Source organism: Hippichthys cyanospilos, chromosome 8 (assembly GCF_059441005.1).
Source record: "Hippichthys cyanospilos isolate Australia breed blue-spotted pipefish chromosome 8, RoL_Hcya_1.0, whole genome shotgun sequence".
Lineage (NCBI taxonomy): Eukaryota > Metazoa > Chordata > Actinopteri > Syngnathiformes > Syngnathidae > Hippichthys > Hippichthys cyanospilos.
This window is the reverse complement of record NC_142376.1, coordinates 5,656,933-5,674,006: the sequence shown is the minus strand read 5'-3', so window position 1 is coordinate 5,674,006 and position 17,074 is coordinate 5,656,933. Positions and strand designations below refer to the sequence as shown.

The 17,074-nt window shown below is 39.1% G+C and overlaps 1 protein-coding gene across 2 annotated transcripts in view; it reads right to left on the bottom strand.

Moving 5' to 3' along the window:
* The window catches only part of cdh11 (cadherin 11, type 2, OB-cadherin (osteoblast)), an 86,935-nt gene that overhangs the window by 33,538 nt on the left and 36,323 nt on the right, over nucleotides 1–17,074 (bottom strand). Inside the window, exon 2 of one of the 2 annotated variants that reach the window (XM_088421487.1) lies at nucleotides 9,944–10,000. The exons of the other annotated variant lie outside the window; for it this stretch is intronic. The gene's annotated coding sequence lies outside the window, so the exon portion shown is untranslated. The remainder of the gene's footprint in view (nucleotides 1–9,943; nucleotides 10,001–17,074) is intronic. 2 annotated transcript variants of the gene reach the window in all.

The following is a 17,074-nucleotide window of genomic DNA, read 5'->3' as shown; positions in this document are numbered from 1 at the left end:
CCCCAAGTGTCGCGTTAAAGATGCCGCGGCCACCTGGTTGAAAAAAAAAAAAATACACGATAAGGTTAAAATTGCGGATTTCTCTTCAAAAAGGTTGCGTTTCAAGGACAACAAAATGGATTTTTATTTTATTTTAATAAGTTTTTTTTCTCATGTGCTGCTCTTTCTGATCTGCAGGCTTTAGGCTTTTTGGAACAATATTATGCAGAAATATTTGACTGTATATGGTTATATTTTCCGTCTACATGTTTTGCTCCACCATTTGTGTTCATTCCCATGTATTTCAGTTTTTCAATTTTTATCCCCAAGTACTTCATCAAAGCAGGCTTTAAAAGCTGCTGCTTAAAGGTAATCCATTACTTTGAGTCATTAAGTACTATAGAAATCAACTATTTATGTATAAAAGTACTAAAGTAAGAATTTATGTACTGAGTAATCAATTACTTTGGGTAAAACTAACTCTTTTCTAAAGTAATTATTTAGTTGTGGATTTCTCCTAAATGTATGTTAATTTTGACAGTGTAATTAAAAAAAAAAAAGGAAAAAAAATGAACCCTCTTCCGCTAGGTCATTTTTATCTGAAGTCACCATTCGTTGTATTTTCCTCCTGAGTGGCACAATTAAAACCCGGCGTCAAGTGCAAGCACTCTAACCTGCGGTGCATCATCGCCGGTACGCAAGTGACCATTTCTCGTAATAAGCATACATTTAAATGAGGTGAATAATGAGCATTTTTCCCTCGTTAAAATTGGAGTTTTAGCACAGAGGTGGGCTACACCAAACCTCAGATCTCCTCTCCAGATGTGAGCTTTAGTTCCTCCTGCGTTTATCCCAGGGATGAAATAAACAAAAACAAAATGAGGTCATGTGAGGTTTACTGTATAATGATATTATAATAATTTTACTGTAGTAAAAAAGAAGCTACTGCCCAAAACAAATCTCCTGAAGTTGTCTAAATGGCTGGAAATGCAAAAAACTGCTTTTTTTTTTTTTTTAAGTCCAGAACTTGTACTTCTTTAAATCAGATATGAGAAAAGCCTTTCAGTTTTTCCATTCTGACTTTCTCATAGTTGCATATTGTTGTTATATTCCAAATGACATATCAGTCTTGTGTCCTAATTTTTCTATTTTCTATCATAATCCTCATTTTTGTTTTCAATATATTCTAATTTTCTATCCTATCGTCTATTTTTAATTCTAATTTTAAGTGTCATCCTCTCATGTGCTTTTATTGTGGTGGGGCGGATTAGAATGACCTCGCATTTTCATTTTCACACGCTCATGGTCTTATTCTCCAAAAAGAGTCACACCAGCGTGCTTTTCTGTAAGCATGTGCCCCCATGTCGCTGTACCTCATTAACATTGTGCCATTAGTTTAACCCAGATGTAACGCTACATTTGTGTGAGGAATGTAAATGTCGCGGCGACAAAACAATCCGCTTTGATTGGCCAAGTAAACGATCTTCACATCACATCTTTGAGCCACTCTCATGTTTGCATTCTTTTATCTTCCTCCTGTTTTCCTTACTCACCTTCTTATATTGCCATTTTGTTCTTTTTTTTGTTAACACTTCTTTTTCTGAGTATACTGTGCCTGAGAGTCCTTTTTATATTCTCAACCACAGTAACTTCAATCATAGATTCTTTATCCTCTACGTAGAATTCCTGATATTATAGCTATAGCGATAAGCAGAGAGAGAGGAGTTGGAATATTTTAATGAACAATATATGACAGACACGGAATATTAACTAGTACCGTATTATCCGAACTATAAGGCGCACCTAAAAGCCTTAATTTTTCTGAGAAAGCTGATGGTGCGCCTTATAATCCGGTGCGCCTTATATATGGATCGGTATTGAGATAAGGATTTGTAGATGGGGAATAAACTGATAAAGTAAGCTTTACAGTTGAACAAGGTTGGTCATATTGACGTTGAGTTATTATGCTATTGAGAGTTTAGAGTTATTTGAGTTATTATTGTTATTACTTTGAGTGACTGTATTAAATTCCCTGATATAAATGTTGCACATGTTATACCTTGCTGTTAAAAGATAAACTGTCACCGAAAGACTTATAAAATAATACATACGACAGTTGTTTATTCATTTTGGGAGTAGATGGAGTTGACAGAAAGCTGGTTTGTAATCTAATAAAGTTTGACTGCTTCTACTGTTGCGCCTTATAATCCGGTGCGCCTTATATATGGAAAAAGTTTTAAAATATGTCATTAATTAAGGATGCGCCTTATAATCCGGTGCGCCTTATACTGTGGAAAATATGGCAAAAGTTATATTTGTCATACCAAATAGCTTTTTCTTACAAAAGCACGCTAGCTTAATGCTAAAACACAATAGAAAATACCATAGAAAAGCTATCAAAACTCGCATTGAGACAAAATACACAAAGTATAATTCATCTTCCATAAGAAGCGACTCAAATTATTTCAGCTTACCGAGTTTTCATGTATTTTTGTGTGGTTCTTAGTATTTTGCATCTATGCGCCATTTTTGCAACAATGCTCGACTGAAGGCTGTTTTTTTGTCAATTATTTTGCTGCAGCGACTTCCAGCCCGTACATTATTTTGCAACCGCGAAACAATTAACGAGAGTCATTTGGAACGCGCGCGGCTTTGTTTTTTGTTGTACGAGAACATGGCGATCGTGACTCAACCGCACGAGGAGAAAGCGGCTTGGTGTTTGCAATTATTCCGACATCATTTCAAACAATAAAAGTTCTCTTCCAATTACCCCGTCGCTAGCATTTTAATGCGTTTCCCGAGCTTCTCCTCCATCGGATTTGTCCTCTTGGAGGAATCCAAAAGTCTTCAATGGCCGTCTAAATGAGACGCGTCAAAGCCGGGGGCGAAACAAAGCGGTCTCCGATTAGACCGTTGACCGACGCTTTTGGCGCACTTTAACGACTTTGTCCACCATTTAGCCCTTTTAATTACCGTGCGCTAATCTCCGATGTTCAATTTAAAATGGGAAAAGAGGCCGTGCGTTTGCGCTAATGTCACAGCCGCGGTCATTATTGACTCAAATAGAAACTCGGAGGGCACCCTCAATTAACTGGCATCTTAATTAATACTCCTCATTCCTTTACCCCCACGCCATATTTCTCAATTTATCTTGCTTTCGTTCTTTCTTCGTCTCTGCCACAGCTCGGTAGTGTCTGGAATGGCAATTACTGCATCACAGTTGAAATGACACAATAATTGACTGCCAGCCCGCATTACAGTACGTCCCACAAAGTGAATATTAATATTCACGTGCCGCGGACTCGTTCCTTTTCCTTGTATTATTTTCCTGAAGGGGTCATGGTTCTAAATGAAAGTTTCAAGACAGGATTGTTGTTTCATGGAAAGGTTAGAAACTAAGGTTTTAAATTGCTAAAAAATAGGGGGGGGGGGGGGTTATGGTTTTAAAGGTCATAGGGTGAAATTCTGCATTTGAATCATGCGGCTTTTTGAATGCACTATGTTGAACATTTTAGACCTGTCAGATCCTCGAATTAAAATACATTGTTCTCCGTCGAGTACTCATGGGGAGTTGAGCAATAGGATCTCGCTATCATGTTACTTCCGGTAGCCCTAGCGGTGGATGGAATTAACTCGACTTGCCATTAATTGAGTACTTAAAACCTTCCGATTACTTAAACCCAAACTATGGTAGGAAGCCTAGAAAATCTAGAAAGTACCTATATGTATTACAAAATACATATAGTATTATAGTATAGTACATATGTCTAAGGAGTCCTAACATTCTATTCAATGTACCTATACACAGTATTGTTTTTTCACATATTGAGGTCAGGGAGTTTTTCAAAATAGCTGTTACATTCAATCCCATAGACAATCAAATGTCTTTACGGAGTCGAGACACTCGATCTCATGTACTTATTTACGCCCCCCCGCAATTAGGTGAAGTACAGCGCTTCGGCTAATTACAAGAAGCATCCAGATTCAAGGCACACCCGCCTCAAGGTGAGCTGTATACTGTATTTAAAAAGTTATTTTTGTTTATACATAAAGCCGCTCTAGTACAGTGTGCCTTTAACGAAAACTTGTCTGTGCCTCAAAAAAGGGTGTCTGCTGATATATAGTTTCGAGTCTGCATTAGAGTTTTTAAGGTTTCTCTAAAACTCCCTCCAAAAATCCCCAGATTCCCGCAAATTCTCTGCAGCTGCTATCAGACTACTTTGAGAGGGTCCTGGATGAAGTTCATTTGTCTCTCTGCTTCTTTTTATCCAAAGTAGAAAAAGCAAGCAGACGAAGAAGTTCAGACAAACCACACTAACACAAGTCTGTTTAAAAAAAAAAAAATCAAGTAGCTCCCTATGTCCCTTTAAGACATCTGTGAATGTGTGCGAGCGAGATTTAGACAGTATGTGTTTATGATTGTGTGTGTGTGTGTGAGACTGTGTGTGACTGCATTTGTTTGTGTGACAGCGTGTGAGATTGTGTATGCGAGCTAGGAAGCAACCGTGTGTTTTTTGCCCCAAAGGGAAACGTCTGGAAACGATTTGAGCCTAAAGGAAAAATAAAATGCTTGGGATTCTTTTGAGGGACAATCGGCCGCAGAGAGAAACCAAATGAAGACCAGAAAGAGGCCAGACAAGGAAAATCAAATATTTCTACTTTTGTGTGTGTGTGTGTGCGTGTGTGTGTGTAAGTGTGTATGGTTACACAGTGTAAGAAACGCTTGCTCAGCGCATAAAAAGTTTGTGATTTGTGAGGGGAAGCAACACTCAAAACACTTCCAGGTTCATTGGTCCTCCAAGCCACAAGGGGGCATTATTTGCATTCTTCCACATGTGAGGTATTTAGTTAATCTGTTTATACTGTTTTGCTAGCTAACCTGATCATTTTTTCCAAATGCAAGCAGTCGCATTTTTTGTCGCGCTAGCTAAGATTTGATGCTGCTAGCTAACTTAACGAGCAGGTACATAATTAACAAACCATACAAACCATACATCTGTCTGCTAGCCTTAATGCTAACACACAATCCAAAACAACAGACAGGCTTGCAAAATTAGCATTGATGGTATGTCATTATAACCCTTTACAGCAGGAGTTTCAACAATGTATCCCCTGTGAAAGTACCACTAACTAGCACAGATTTTTTGTTTCGAAATGGGTGTGCGGGTGCTTTTTTTTTTTTTTGTTTTCAACAACTTCAGAAGATCGAGTGTAACATCTGTTTTATATCTGGCCCATCCACTGAAAATGTCATCACTCATTACATCATCAGACTTCTGTATTAATATCGCATAACTAACGTGATAAGTTGTTTCCTGCTCCAGTTAATTTATTCTTAATTTGAAAGGAAAACGCGCATCGACAAAATTAAAAACATCACATTAGATTTGCTGACTGTGCAGGAACCCTTTTAAAATGTCACGACCCCCTGCAGGGCCTACACATACTTGTACTTACTGTACTGTTGAAAATGAGGTGTTTGCGATTGAATGAGTTAACGGCTTTTTTTTTTCCCTATTTCCTTCATTCCGCAAAATTAGGAGTATTTTCACAGTCAATATTCTGCCGAGCTCTTCCACCTCGTGGGCATTTGTGTTTTAGTTCCATGAAGTCTTTTGACCTACGATGTCCTCGATCAATCCCAATTAAAAGCTTAAACTCCATTTTGACGTTAAATAAGGCTGTAAACACAAATAACGACCATAAGTTCAACGTTGCCGTGGATAGGGACCTTAGTGGACTTAATGGACTGATTTTGTGTGCGTACACCTCCTGCGAGAGAGGAAAAAAACCCCAAAGCTTCATTTCAGCATTGAAAACTGTCAATTACGACGGCACGGCGGGGCAGTGAAGTGGCACTTATGGCATCAGTCCATCTTATTAGCGCCCGCCATTAAAAGCAGGCGGGGAAAATGAGGAAAGGAAGAGAAAGAGAGAGATTTTGTCTTCCAGCTCGGCCAATCCTCCCTGTCCATGGACTGTGGAGTAAAGATATTAAATATGAAACATGAGTGAGATATCAAAGGGGAAGCTGCAACGCTGCATGAAAATCCTCTTTTTCCTCGTCCAACCCCTCAATTCTTTCCCGTGCTGACTTAATCCTCAGGGGCTTACATTTGTTGTTTGTGTGCGTATTCTTCTATCTGTCATATTTGAATATTCCCCGCCTCCATACGTTGCCCCCCCCCCCCCCCCCCCCCCCCTTTTTCCCGATTACTTCTGGGGAATTAACTTGTGATTTGATGAAAAACAACCCAAGTGGAACAAAAAGATGCAGGAGTAAAATGGCAGTGGGTGAAATGTGTGACATCACAACCTATTCAGTCAGACACTTGTGGAAATGCAAACAGCCAAAGCAAATATGTAAAAGCAGCAAAAGGATAGAAATGTATTTAGATTATTCGTTTGTACTTGATGTGGTTTTATTTGCGGCCCATTTTTGCATGTGAGGAAAAAATTGTCTTTTACGTTTGTATTAAAATTAGGGGTGAAAAGACTGAAGCCAACTATAATTCGATGTTGCTAATGGATTATTATGACGTCAATGACATAATCGATTAATCAACTAACTTGATACCAAGCCTTTATTATGGAAAGTAAAGGAACAAATAAAAAAAAGTGAAAATGTATCTTTTTGCCTATGTGTCAATATCGAACACAAGAAGACTCCAGTCAAATATAATGTACCGTATTTTCCGCACTATATGGCGCACCTGAAAGCCTTAATTTTTTTTTTTTTTTTTAAAAGCTGATGGTGCGCCTTATAATCAGGTGTGCCTTATATATGGATCAATATTGAGAGTGTAGATCGGGAATGAAGTGAAAGTTAGCTTTACCTTTTTGTTGGTGTGTTTACAGTTGAACAATGTTGGTCTTACTGACATTGAGTTATGCTATTGAGTTATTTGAGTTATTTATGTTATTACTTTGATTATTACTATATTGTGATTGAAAAAGTTTTAAAATGTCATTAATTGAGGGTGTACCTTATCTGGTGTGCCATATATATGGAAAAAGTTTTAAAATACATCATTAATTGAGGGTGTGCCTTATAATCCGGTGCGCCTTATAGTGCGGAAAATCAGGTCATGTCAAGTTGAAGTCGATTAATTGATGTCGTTTATATTTTTTCCACAAAGTGCATTTGGTACACCTCCATACAACCTAATAAAATGCCATCAAATCCAACCACTTTTGTAAAAGTATGTCATCATACTCTTTGGTTACCCTCCCAGACAACCAAAGCACTTCCAAAGGCATCTTTTTCAAAAAGGAACAAAAACATCAATTTGGGGTCAGAACATGATCGTGTGTATGGCTCTTGTGCTGCGTGATCAAGCGTGTCATCTTGCACCCCAGGATCGCTCGCTGTACCTCCCCGCTTCCAAAAAAGCAATTTCACTCCATTCACTCTTTGTAATACTCTTGTATTATTCTCTGGAAGCTCATGCCTTACAAGCTTTCAGCCTCTTTTTTTCGCTTGATATTTTATACTGTACAGTAGACGCCAACTACATGCACTCGAATTTTTTATCCATTTATCTGTAAAACCTGATTAAAAAGTGGCGGCCATATTTTCAATCAATCACCATTTGAATACATGACATACTGTAAGTCAGTTATTTGCATTATATGAGACAATTCCTGAATTAAAAAAAAAAAAAGATGAAGTAAAATAGCTTCCTTTGTGGTCCCCTATGTAATCCAATATCATTTTTTTGGACATTTTCCATTTTTTCCGTATGTTCATAAAAGATATATTGTGTAGAACACATGAACTAAAATCAGTTACTTTATTGATAAAAATGAATGAAAAACAAATGATTAACAACTATCCAGTGGAAGTAAAATGCCCTAATCAAAATTTGTGGTTGTACAACTTCTTTTCAAGGAGTACAGTGAAGTGCAAAGAAAATTAAACGGAATAAAATGCTGCTGTACATCTTATTTGGACACTAGGTGGCGCTCACATAATACATGACAGAGGAAGAAGTCACCGTGTCACGTTGAATTATGTAGTACTCTGTAAGTACTCTGCGCTAAAAGCTGAGCTGTAAATAAAGTCATGTCAAATAAAAACAAGGCCCATTGTTTACAATAGAACACTAATGGCCAAAATGCCCCCCCGCAATAGAAGAATTTTATCTACCCCGAGCAGTAGCACGACAAAGCTAGATGCTAACGCTAACATAAACACTAGTGAAGTCGTCCACTTTCTGTCACAAATTCCCATTGAAAGTTTCCTCCCGCGAATGCAGCCTTGACACGTTTTAAATTTATTTTTACAATGTTTGAAGCGCCGTAATGTTTATTTGGCTTGTCTGGGATTTTAGGCACCAAACAACTTTTGCAGGAGAGCGGACCAGAGTGTAATTTATTCCCCTTTTGTGTGTCGGCGCGCCTTTAAAAAGCTGGCCACGGTTTTTTATTGATGTGTGCTCTCCTGTATCTCGCTGCCGATCAGTCAGGCCTGCAGGCTAATCAATACGGGTAAAGGGCATTAAAACTCGGCCCGCTGCCGTTTTTGTGTGAATCCCCGCCCTCGCTGACTAATACCTGCCGCTTATCACGCCTGCCAGACACCCGTCACTGTCACTTTTTAAAAAAAAAACAGATCTGACTCTCGCAAGGAAATGCTACATGCTAATATTTGACTATACATCCAGCGGCCACTTTATTAGGGACGCTATTAGAGCGCCGATGCATTAAAATATTTGGTCGATCATTTTGAGGCGGCGGCCAAAGTTTTGCATCGCGTGAACGTTATTCGTCTTTTCCCTTTTCCGGTCTGAATTTGAAGGATTAGAAGGCGTCGCTCTGAAATCGGCTCGTCAGCCTGCCAGCCGCTGATAAGCGCTCTCGGGATCGATTAGATCTACCTTTTTAATCTATTCAACTCTTCCAGGCCGTCGGGAGTCGGGGGTGGGTGCTTCAAGGAGTCGTGGCGTGTGTGATATGCGCGACTTTCAGAAGGCGTCACCAGAGGCCAAACGTTTTATTTATACCCCCCAACGAAAGATCATATAAAATGTGTTTTTACAAGTGCTCTTGAAGATGGCGCCGTAGGCTAGCCAAACAATTAGGTTTATGGCGAAGCATGGAAAGAAAGTTAGTGCGTGCCGCAAGAAGTGAAACTCAAAAAGATTTTGGGAAAAATTCATCCCTCGAAGACCATTCACTTGATAACACAAAAAAATGGCATGGCTATCAAAAACGAATGCTTGCAATGCTACAAGAAGTCTGCCGTTTTGTTGCGAAACATTTTTGGATGTGTTTCTAGGATCGTTTTGAATTTCACAAGAATAATTTGCTTGCATTTTTTGTCACCTAGTAGCTTTGCATGCATGTGAATGAAGAAAATAATTGATGTAGCAGTGTTTTTTTACATCAAAGGAAAATCATTGACACAAGACACCAGGGAGCTGAAATTTCACCCTGGCATTGACACCATGTTAGTTTGAAATGCCAATTTAATTATCGCACCTTCAGGAAAGTGCTATTCCTTGACTGAAATACCGCGAGAATAATATGGAGGAAAATGACCAAAAAATGGAAAAAATACTGCAAGGGGGTTAAATAGTCCTGGTTACATGTAAAAGCCGAAGAAACGTAATTCAATAGTGCACGGTTTTTAGTGTTTACGTCAACAAGCGTAAACGAGCATCCTCGAGGATGACCCCGCTTTCGATACGGCGAGATTATGTGCGGTATATGTAAAATCCTTCAAAATGACAAACGGCACAATTTCTCATGGCATTGGCGCTTGGAAGGAGGAAAAAAAAAAAGGGGAAAATGGCCTCCTTTCAGCCGTCACTTTGACTCGCCCTCCATGTGAGGGAGGAAGCACGTTTAACGGAATGCTAAGCAGGCGAGCCGCGTCAACGTCAATTCGCAGGCCTTTTGAATCAACGCGTACGCTCGCGCGCTCCCAAACAGCGGAAGGGTCAAAACTGGCAGCACCCACCTTTAGCTCATTACTGGCGTCACATCCAATGAAAGTCCCCTCTCCGCGGCAATCAGCCTGCGGAGAGAAGAAGAAGAGATTTAACCTTTTGCCTTTAAAAAGTACAATACGTCTTCATCTTGTTCGCTTGTCGCCGTAAATAAAAACATTAGCCGGAGCCCGCGCGCGTACGTCTAAAAATAACACCCGGCTGTCAAAGCTCTGCTGGTAGTAATTTGCACAGGGAAAAACAACAAAATTGAACGGGCTAAGTAGCGGCGGCGGCAGCAGGCTGACGGTGCACCAGCGGAGAACCGGTTAGAGACTTTTAAATTGTTGTCGGTGTCGCTGTCGGCTGGGGCGTATCGTGTGTCAAAACAAGCGCGCCGCCTTTTCGCGCGTGACTGCCGACGCTGAAACGCAACACAAGTATATTTAATTCATGCGCGCCCAGGATTAAATTTGCAGACGCCTCCCGCGCCGCTCGGCAGCTTTTGACTCGACGACGAAAACCTTGTTTCAAATATTTGACGTTATGTGTCTGCCACTGATTTTTAAAATGTAACTTTTTGGGTGATACAGGAGTGGGAAATAACGTAAAATGTTTCCATTTGGTTATTATAGTCGAACGAAGATTTGGTAAAGTCGTTTAAAGTTTGATTGCCGACATGCGCAGGTGCAAATCGATACACTGTGGCATTATGGGAAAACGTATTTCGCGACAATGAATTACCATTACGTAATATTTTTACGGAATACGGTAGCGTAATCAGTTCGTGCGTGTTTACCAAATGGTAGGTTCAAAATACATTCGGACGCCTTTGCAATAAGCTCGAACGAAAACCCAAACCAACCAAATTTTAACTCCACAATCACATTTCCACAAATGCCCTAAAGCAGTGCTTCTTAATTAGTTTGCCCCCCCCCGGAAAGAGAAAGCATTTCACCCCCCTGACTTGCTGCAATGACTATTTATTAAAAAAAAATTGTCTACCTAAAATTGTATCGTTTTTAACAATATTATAAGCCATTTAAATCAACATTCTGGAAATGTTAACTTTTTACAGTGTTTACACAGGTTACAGTGTATTCTGAATCTGAAAAAAAAGATGTAATTGTATCAAAATGCGTGAAGTAAAAAAAAAAAAGCCAGTCCTTGTTCAAGCTGAGCTATGATTGGTTGTTACACGAGCCTTTTTACAGAAATAAAGTGGAAATTATACTTTGTACATGAAAAATAAATTTTAATCAAATTATAGAAGGAAAAAAACATAGATGGGCGATTTCCTTAGTTGTTGTTTTTTTACCTCATCTGAGTTTTTTTGTAGTTAAAAAATAACTTTTTTCCCTTTGTTCCCTTTTATTGTATACACTATCTCAATCAGATATGTAAGATTTTTTTAATCATTGTGACATAATACCGAGCTCATTTCATGACATTTAGTGAAGGAGAGTCCAACAAAGGCCATTTGTAATATCATTATTATTTGCAACGAAGCCCCCATCAGTCAGCTCCGTGCCAGACGCCCTGGAGCGAGCGACTTAACCTCTAAGCGTCCCGCAGGAGCATCGCTAACTCACTGAGCGCCTCCCGTAAGAGCTTTGTGAGTGAAAAAGTGTGATTTGTTCAAACCTTGACAAATGCCGAAGGGGACGCAGCCTATTTAGTAACACTAGGAACTGTTAATTTATGAAAATGGTATATCTCCTTTAATATCAGTTTCTGAATACCGGAAGTACCTTGAATTGAGTTTAATTCATTGCGGTTCGTAAACTCAATTAACTGGTGGACATAAGTATTTTAAAATAACTATTGGATCATACGTGCCACCACAAACTAATGTAAAGGAAACTAGCACTGTATCGTAGTTTGTAGTGTCGTAGTGTGGCAGATCTGCTTTTTTTTTCTCGCCACCAGGGGGCAATCTTGCTGTAAACAAAGCGAGACTGAAGATGCTATTGAAGTATTGATTTGAAGTTTAAACTGCTACTTTACTCATCGCCAGGGGGCAGTGTCAACTAGTAAAGGCATCAAATGTGTTACTGTTGTGTTGGTGCAGCATTCTAACAGAGTGTGTCGGTGTTATGTTGAAAATATGTTGGTGCTGCTCTTATTTCTAAATGTGTAGGCATGTTCAGTCTGCGTAGAAGGGATGATGTTGCCTTTTTTAATGAAAATAAAAACATGAATTACAAACTTCCATGTACCATTTTTCTGTTACAACCTGTGGCTTGACAAAAAGACATTTTCGGTTATATTTTTGCGGCTGCAGCTTATAAATCGCCTTATAGTCTGAACAATACAATAAATTGATAAATTGTCTTTCACTGCCAGTCCAGTTAAAATGGATCTTTGACTTTCATAGCTTTCAGTGAATCCCAGTAAAACTGGGTCTATAGTCGTCAATGGCACTGAATCAGTTAATCGCCCGCAAAAAAAAAAAAAAAATCTCATTAGTCAGGCTCTAGAAAAATGGAAAATATTTTGCATTTGCGTGTTCGGCTTCTCATTTCATTCAATAGACGTTTGTACCTCATTTTGCCTCGCAATGGACGGCTCATAAATCCCAAAACGTGCAAGTTGGGGCACTTGTAACTCAAGGCACCGTTGTATTTATGTGACTGCCAGCTAGTGTCATAGTCAGTTGCTTCCTCGAAAAGCGGCTACTAGCGTATACGTGATACAAGCACAAATCACTCCGTAGCGGCGACGCTTTGCAATAGCGGAATGATAAAGTGGGCACAATCGATTCGGCCGTCGCTCACTGTGTTGCGAGACAAGCGTGTCAATACCATAATAGTGTGCGATGCATGAATTAAAGCATATCGATTTTAATTTTATTTTCAGTTGGGTGGCAACTCGCGACATGCCGGAGTTTGATGGCATACGCGCGGCCGCAGCCTTCAGAACACGAACGCGTTTTGTATTGATTTTGTTCCACCAAATCTATTTTCTTCCTCATGTGGCAAGTGAGGCCAGACGAAAGCTCAAAACAGACACTGAAATCAACGGGGTTGAAAAATGGCCTGTTTGAAAACGATCGGACGGCGACAATATCTATATTTTAGCAACAAAATTATCCTTTGGGTAATTTAGCCTCCTGCGATGTCAAATTCGCTCAGTTTGAAGATAAAATATTAACGTATAGACTGTACTGTTATCTGATTGGTCATGTCGCGAAAATATGTCCAGCAGTGCTTTAGTTTGAAGCAAAAGGGCCTTTATTTGCGGCCGAACAGGATCGAGTATTAACAAGCCGTTAGACTCCATGCGCGGACTGAGCGTGGGAGTTACTGCAGTACATCGGGTAAGCGCAGCGGTGTGAAGGGACCGTCTTTTGGGAAAAGGATAAATTGGCGAGGAAACGACGTGATTGCAATGTATTTAAACAGCTGAGGTTGGAAATGGCAAATTCAGTCAGTTGGATTGATTAATTGCTTTGGAAAACATACTGGGAGCATAAATTCACGACATTATGGCTTTAGCAGGCCTTGAGAAAAGATCAAAGGCTTTCTGTGGAACTCATTTGATTTTTTTTATGGATTACGGATGGTTTGTGAAAGGAGCAGTTGGAGCAAATGCAGCGACAAAAATGTCCGCGGTCAAGGCAGAAGCTGATGATGTCATCAGTCCCTCGGTCTCCGTTTAGAAAACGGCAGATTTTAATCCGCGGTAGCATAATTTGTTTGGATAGAGCTCAGTTGGGGGACCGTAATCAGAATAATTATTCTGGTCTCACTCCAGCCTCGGGCCTTTTAGCTAATGACAGCCACGACACTCATGGCGAAGCTTTCAAGCTGTCAGAACGTGTGTGAAATGTTCGTATGATGTGTGTGAGTGTAATGTTTGTGCCTACGTCGTCTGTGCGTATTAGAAAAACATTACCGAAAAAACATGCCATGCATGTCATGATCTTTTTTTTTCGCACATTTGCTAACATTTATCCCACAAGCTAACAATATAAAAACATCCTTGTGGCATTATGTTACAAATGACGGCATTTCCTTTGATTTTATTTATATTGTAAAAGAATCAAATTTGAAACATGTAAAATTTCAAAAATTGCAACGTTATGACATTTCTATGTGATTGCAACGACGTGCAAGATTTTGTGTACAAAAGTAATCATTAATATCAATATCAATATAAAACCATTATAATTACAAATCTTTACATGCATTTTAATAGGATTTATTACATTGATTTTATGCAATTTTTGCAACATTCTTTTGAGCGGTGGTCAAACTGTCAGCAAACAGAACATTCTTTGTCGACTTGAGTTTCGCCTCAAGACAGTAGGTGGCGGTAGAGAGCAGTTAATGGCAACGTCATCATGTCACAGACTACAAAGAAAATCATAGTTTTGGGTGTAAATAATACATATATACTGTATGGGTAGAACTGATGCCGCTGAACAATTTGAGTGGTTGAAGGAAAAAAAATATCAAATAACTTTAATATATTATGCCTTTAAAAGCAATGACAAAATTTGGAAAAAAATTGCAACGTGTATAGTTTGTAAAATGTGTGCACAAGGATTAAAGTAATAAGGATTAGCTAAAGTCTATCTGTGCAGAGCTACCGTATGACATACGCTAATATTGTAAATACTGATCCTTTAAGAAAACGTATGAATTACTGTTGTTTTACTTTCCTTTATTCTGACACTGTTGTAAAATAATATACAGATAACTATGGAAGAGGTGAAACTGAAAGATGCAACATAACTAATTTGACCCCTTTTACGATGCGGCATTGATTAGCTGTTACAATCACTTATGCTAATGTGGAACATGTGCTATCATAAATCACATTTATTACATAAAATAACCCAGATCGCCCATGTGGCTTGAATCACATATGCTAGCATGAAAAATGCACCGATAGAAATTCCATACACTGATCTTGAATGAAGCATTGCCATATCATTTGTGCTAACATGTATAGCACATAAGCTAGCTGGAATGACATAAGATACTTTGAATTCTAACACGTAACAAGAGCAACTGGTGTGCATGTGGCAAAAGTAGTTGCTTTGATTGGCCATCGTTGAAGTAGGCTGTGACCACTCCCACGGCGGCGCATCCCTCCCTCTTGCAGATCTGCCATGCTGTGCTCATCCCTATTGCGTAGTTACTGGACATGCCAGTCATGACACTAAAATAACAGAAACATTATCTGTTTCTGAATTGCCTTTTTTAGGGAACATATAATGTCGCCTTTTTTTTTTTTTTTCCTTTTCTCCCGCTCCTCTCGTCTTCTGACTCAATGTGGCGTTTGGCGACTTAAGTGAGCAGCCGTCCTTCCTCTGCCTCCCTCTCATCCTCACCTGACTCAGTGTGCTGTTTAGCGAGTATTATTCATGCTCAGACGCGCTCCTACGCTCTCCCCAGACAGCGGAACCCCTACTTTTTTTTTTTCTACTACTTCCCAATGTGAAGTCTTGCATTTGGCTGGTTTGAAAATAGCAGCGTGTAGTTAAATAATTTTTATTTTTTTTCCGTCTGGCTGGAGATGTTGCAAAAATACTCTGGATGTCTGATGTGATGATTTAAAAAAAAAAAAAACCCTGCAGTATTTATCCATCAATCTATCTATGCATTGGAACCCCTCCAAAAGTCTAATATTCATGGGAAATCTCTTTTTTTTCCCCATCAGGCCTCATTCATGTGCCCATCTATGCACATAATATTGCATCTGCATACAAAGCAGCCCCAAGACAATCCTCTTTACTTCACCGGCCGCTAAGCTCTTTAGCAACTCACTGCTACGACCACCGCACAAACTTTGCCCGTGCTCTTTAATCACTACTATGAAGGGATTTTTTTTTTTTTTTTTTTTTGATGCAGTAGTGGACTAGAATCGTAACTTATTCATTGCCAAGGACGTCCATAGATAAGTGAACTCATTCTCTGCCATTGATGGTTGTATAAGTCAAAAATTCAGTTTCACTCTACCGGTAGTGATTTAAAAAATAAACCAATTGGTTATATGGTTGCCTACAATGGATAATAGACAAAATAGCTAATAGCATTAGCATTTTTCAGCGCCATATTTGAATATAAATAATAAAAAGCAATAGACTGTTACAGTGTAATGCTAGTCACATGTATTCATTTTTTATCCTTGATTTAAAAAAAAAAGACTTTATTATACTGCCCCTAGTGGCCAAGACAGACATAAGGAGTAGCACAATGTTTATTGAACTGCAGCAAAAAGTGTGGTCAAAACAGTTTGCATACAGTTAAATTGTCATTATTTTTTAAGTAAAATATGTGATTTTTTTTCTTGCATAAGACATTAGACACATTTTTATTTTTTAATAGGACAAGCTGAGATACATTGTAGGTTAATGACATTGATAAACTAATAATTTGAGTTGAGAGTGTTGACGTGGAATGAGTTCAACTCGTGTCTCAAAGCCCAACTGTACAAAAGAGTATAATGCAGCCAATCATGGTTCATGTAGTTTCAAGCCAGCGTGTTCAATCTGGGAGCACACAGTTCCATTTCCCACCTTGAGGATAATGACAAACGCGCACGTACAAACACGCACACACACGCACACACACCAACTATCCCATTAATGCTACGGGGTGGTCGCAGCTCCATTATTTCTCTGAAGAGGTTTTTCAATTCCACAGCTGATGCTTGAGGGATTGTGTGTGTTTTTTTGTGTGCTTACAGTGTGCATTTAGATTTTTGTGTGTGTGTGTGTGTCTATATAAAGAAATAGAGAGCGATACGGTTATTCTAGTACGTCAATTTGGGCCGAAAAGGCATCGTTTTATTGCCATTTACGGATCCAACCATGAGCATGATGGAGCTTTCTTCATGCAGCATTGAAGCATTCAGTTAAAACAAGAGGGAATGTTTGTATTTATCTGTTTTCACATCATGTGCTTCATAGTCAAACTTAAAAAGCCCTCCGAAAATTCACTTGGAGTCATTCGTGATTAACACAGCAATTGTGATAGGAATCTTTCACTTATTCTTTACTTATAAAGCGCTGTTGAATGTTTGCTGCCACCTTGTGGCAGCTATAGGCAATCACTTACAATAACAATAACAATCCCTAACAATCACTGCAATAGATATACTGTATTAAAAGGCCTGATTGATGGATATTTGCGGCGTAAAAATGGGATCAA